This window comes from Nansenia antarctica (genome assembly GCF_963989245.1).
Source record: "Nansenia antarctica genome assembly, chromosome: 20".
NCBI lineage: Eukaryota > Metazoa > Chordata > Actinopteri > Argentiniformes > Microstomatidae > Nansenia > Nansenia antarctica.
In genome coordinates, this window is record NC_137693.1 from 20,629,016 (window position 1) to 20,634,107 (window position 5,092).

At 40.9% G+C, this 5,092-nt stretch overlaps 1 long non-coding RNA gene across 2 annotated transcripts; it reads right to left on the minus strand.

The window, feature by feature from the left end:
• Positions 1-282: 282 nt before the first annotated feature.
• Positions 283-3,593, minus strand: LOC308174696. Of its 2 annotated transcripts, XR_013937929.1 has the most exons (9): positions 3,522-3,593; positions 2,502-2,553; positions 2,258-2,305; positions 2,003-2,060; positions 1,662-1,763; positions 1,414-1,461; positions 1,171-1,218; positions 916-973; positions 283-684 (listed from the first exon to the last, which is right to left on the minus strand). It is a non-coding gene; the product is annotated as an uncharacterized lncRNA (long non-coding RNA). The 2 variants fall into 2 exon arrangements; XR_013937930.1 differs by lacking the exon at positions 2,258-2,305 and having other exon boundaries at positions 1,662-2,060; positions 3,522-3,584.
• Between the last annotated feature and the right edge of the window lie 1,499 nt (positions 3,594-5,092).

Below are 5,092 nucleotides of genomic sequence, written 5' to 3' on the forward strand. Positions count from 1 at the left end.
CTCAATGGTGAAGAACCATAATGTGCTGCATTACAGGGCAGAATTGAAATCATTTAAGGAAGTACATTACTCGTGTAATTTGGTCTGAGTTGGGTTAACTTTCAGTTTGCTTTTTTCAAGACCTGACCTCTGTGATCCACTTCCTGTACAGGACCTGGCAGAGCCTCCTGTATGTTGTTTCATGGATGGAGTCTTCAACCGGTCATAAAACTGCTGTCCCCACCCCCAGCCCCTCAGCATTGTAGATTTGTTTTTTAATGAAAGATAAAGCGTGACAAAAAGTATGTTCTTGTATCTTTATTCAATACTCATCTGTGACAGCTTATATACAGTCCTCAGAGAGGAAATAGCTTTTACCTCGTAACTTAAAATACTAAGGAAGTCCTCCACTGAGGAGCCAGAGACTGAGGAAAACAAAGCTAAGAAGAAGGAGGATACGGTGGGTGTGCTGACTGATCAACAGAAGTCACAGAAGTCACCGTTTTTGAAGTCACATATAGAGAAATATGGCAATGCAGGATCTGGAACCCCCTCATATCTTTGCTCGACCATATGTGAAGAACGTATTCAACTGATGGGTGATCGAGTGCTGTCAGAAGTGGTCGTGGCAAACGTTGAAATCCATTGAGTCAGTGCGTTAGCGAACTCCTTTGGACAAGCAACCCACAGAACTCCAGGCAGAATCTGAAAGTATGAGGAAAGGGATTTGTAAGTAATCAATGCATACAACACAAGGCAAAGAATAGTGCATCCTATAGCATCCAACTCAACTCCTTGTTTCATGATGGGTTCAGAAAACCGAATATCACCACTATACAATCTGACGGTAATTCCAGCTATTTTCAGTTTAGGATTCATCATTACCACATCAACTATCTGGCAAATCATAGAGCCCCTTAAGACAAGACTACTCACCGGACAAGGGAGGTGATCAGATTTGCCACATCAGCCAGTAAGGAAGGAATGGGAAGACCTGAAATACAACAGTAACTCATTAGAACAGAACAAGGTGGTTATGAAGACCAACTATAAGAATGTTAAGCATCAGAAAACCGAATATCACCACTGTACAATCTGACGGTAATTCCAGCTATTTTCAGTTTAGGATTCATCATAGCATTAACACAGGTAACTGCCTCCTTAAAGGGATGTAAATGTAGATTTCCTTACCTCCATTCCAACTGTGAGAGAAGTCACTCAGGCCTCACAGATGAAGAGCTGAAATACAACAGTAACTCATGAGAACAGGACACGAGGTGGTTATTAAACCAATGAGAACGCTAAGGCTCAGAAAACCGAATATCACCACTGTACAATCTGACGGTAATTCCAGCTATTTTCAGTTTAGGATTCATCATAGCATTAACCAAGTTAACTGCCTCCTTAAAGGGATGTAAATGTTGATTTCCTTACCTCCATTCCAACTGTAAGAGAGGTCACTCAGGCCTCACAGATGAAGACCTGAAATACAACAGTAACTCATGAGAACAGGACACGAGGTGGTTATTAAACCAATGAGAACGCTAAGGCTCAGAAAACCGAATATCACCACTGTACAATCTGACGGTAATTCCAGCTATTTTCAGTTTAGGATTCATCATAGCACTAAGAGGTAACTGCAACTTTAAATGGGCGCAAGCTCAACATGTAGATGCCCTTACCTCCATCAAACTGTTCATTCTAGATTTCACAGCAAGATTCTTATCCTGGAGTGCATCTTATGCTGATTGGCTCTCCTTCAACTTGTTGGTAATGACTCGCATCTGTTCAAAACACAAGACCTTATTAAAAACAATGCACGCATCAATGCATACAACACAAGCCAAAGAACAGTGCATCCTATAGCATCCAACTCAACTCCTTGTTTCATGATGGGTTCAGAAAACCGAATATCACCACTATACAATCTGACGGTAATTCCAGCTATTTTCAGTTTAGGATTCATCATTACCACATCAACTATCTGGCAAATCATAGAGCCCCTTAAGACAAGACTACTCACCGGACAAGGGAGGTGATCAGATTTGCCACATCAGCCAGTAAGGAAGGAATGGGAAGACCTGAAATACAACAGCAACTCATTAGAACAGAACAAGGTGGTTATGAAGACCAACTACAAGAATGTTAAGCATCAGAAAACCGAATATCACCACTGTACAATCTGACGGTAATTCCAGCTATTTTCAGTTTAGGATTCATCATAGCATTAACACAGGTAACTGCCTCCTTAAAGGGATGTTCATGTAGATTTCCTTACCTCCATTCCAACTGTAAGAGAGGTCACTCAGGCCTCACAGATGAAGACCTGAAATACAACAGTAACTCATGAGAACAGGACATGAGGTGGTTATTAAACCAATGAGAATGTTAAGGCTCAGAAAACCGAATATCACCACTATACAATCTGACGGTAATTCCAGCTATTTTCAGTTTAGGATTCATCATAGCACTAAGAGGTAACTGCACCCGAAAAGGGACACTCAACATGTAGATTCTCTTACCTCCATCTTATGCTGATTGGCTCTCCTTCAACTTGTTGGTAATGACTCGCATCTGTTGAAAACACAAGACCTTATTAAAAACAATGCACGCATCAATGCATACAACACAAGCCAAAGAATAGTGCATCCTATAGCATCCAACTCAACTCCTTGTTTCATGATGGGTTCAGAAAACCGAATATCACCACTATACAATCTGACGGTAATTCCAGCTATTTTCAGTTTAGGATTCATCATTACCACATCAATAATAAATTTTATTTAAAAGTAATTAAGGCTACTAATTAAACTGCCTTGGACGGAGCTTCACAACAGCAATTAAGACTTCAATAGGCTAGGTGCACAATCTCCACTACTTCCTGAAAGGCACCTGGCATGAACATATCCTGTCTCACTCTATTGGTTTAATTGATTAATCAGCTGTGCGGTAAACTGTTGGAACACACAGTGCACAGCTGATTAATCAATTAAAACAATAGAGTGAGACAGGATATGTTCATGCAAGGTGCCTTTCAGGAAGTAGTGGAGATCGTCGTGACGTGTTTCCGGGGCCAACGTTGGCTGAGGCGCTGTCTTCGAAATGGAGAAATAATAATAAAAAATTATATTTATATAGCGCTTTTCCGAGGCTCAAATACCCTGACAATATGGAGAAAACGGGAAAGTATTGTGTCCCTTGTTGTATGAATAGATCCGAGTCTAAAAAACGATTAAACTGTCATTCTACCGCTGTAGTTCACTGATACTCTGGCGCAGGGAATTTCTGGATTGGACACGGAAATGGCTAAACGTCACTTTTGACGTCAGACTTAACAAGCGGATTGATAAGAAAATCGTTAGTTGCCGCATCGGGCGCCATTTCCGATCAATGCTATCGGTGACAACATACAATGTGTTTTTACAAATATCTCCGAAAGAATAACCTGTTAAGCAAATAGCCGTTCAATAATTTAACCAATTTACATCAATAGCAATAAGAAATGCATTCATGCAAGGTGGCGCAAATTCAATTCATCTTACCGGCCACGTGGATCTGTTCAACACGTGCACGAGGTGACTCCATCTCCTGACTTCCAGCGCATGGTCACCCACATCTAGAACACATTACACCACACTAGCATTAGCTCGGGCAATTGAAATTTAAATTATACAAATCAACATTGTAACTTCGTGATCTTAGAATGAGAAGGTTCTATCTCCGTTTAGGGCAGTTCAGAGATATTGAGCGTCAAAGTTTTTACATTCCATTATGTTTTGTGAGATGGGACCTTTGTATTTTATGAATTTCTAACTCAAAAATGTCAACATTTTAAAAATAACACCACACAGGCATTAATAAACACCTAATGGATCAGATTATGTAAAAAAACTCAATTTTGACAAATGGAGATAGAACCTTATAATTCTAATGTCACGACGTGCGTTCCCATGGATCAGGCGGCTAGGTATCAAGCTAACAGTTTAGGAATCCTCGTCAGTTTCGCATCAGACGGCACTTCCTATATCGTTATCATCAACTCCAGGAACTGTTACTGTCAAATTATTAGTTAGCTAAACAAGTACTTGAGCTGATTAACTCACTCACCCTTTGGTAGTTGTATGAGACACCGTGTGAGTGATCAGCGAGGCCCAAAGCCTGCGACACGCCGCGCAAACTCATGACTGGAGCTCAACGTGGTTAGCTGCGAGAGGAATGAATGAGAGGCGCAGTTCAGCTTTTATACTGTACCTTCGGTCGCCTGAATGTGACGTAAAACACAACATTGACGAAACGTCACCCATGGAACGCCCCAACAAAGATGTGTTAGAATTAGAAGATGGTAGAGTGGCTCCCCCGGAAACGAGAAGCGTAGCCTCTGCAGGCATGCGCAGAGAGGTCTGTCACTGTCAGTCATATGTTTCATATATCGTAATATACATTTGGAAAAAGTAACTAGACAAAGAAATACAAGTAAATGGGAACGTATGTAAACATCAGTAAAACACCAACGTTCAAGTTCACAGCCTTCCTATTGTTTTCCAGAATTGAAAAAACGGCCCAGTCCTTATCTTTCCAGACTTCAGACGGAAATGGATGCTGAGTGAACCCTCTGGCCCCTCTTATCCCTGTGACCCAACCTTTTCTTGAAGTGTGTGCTTCCCCGAAACTTAGGCAGAGGAAGGCTCATTCATATTCAGAAAAGAAGCGCTACCTGATTGCCTACGTCCTTTCAACTATGAAGGGATTTATGAATAATAAATAAAATAAAATCTAATAAATAAATAAAATATTTTGGAATGTAAAGGTTCTGATAAACTGTTACCACATCAGCACTCTCTAATGAAGGCAACGCCTATATCATTTTAGGATAAAAAGAAGACAATTGCAAAATGTTAATTAATAATTAATAATTTAAATATTACAAAGCATACAGAAAACGCGCGACCAAAAATATAATGCACGCTGTTGCGCCCAACCTCTTCTCGGCGAGGGCGCACTTCAGAACAGTCATTCATTCCGCTAGAGGGCGCACTTCAGAACAGTCATTCCTTCCGCTAGAGGGCGCACTTCAGAACAGTCCTTCATTCGCTAGAGGGCGCACTTCAGAACA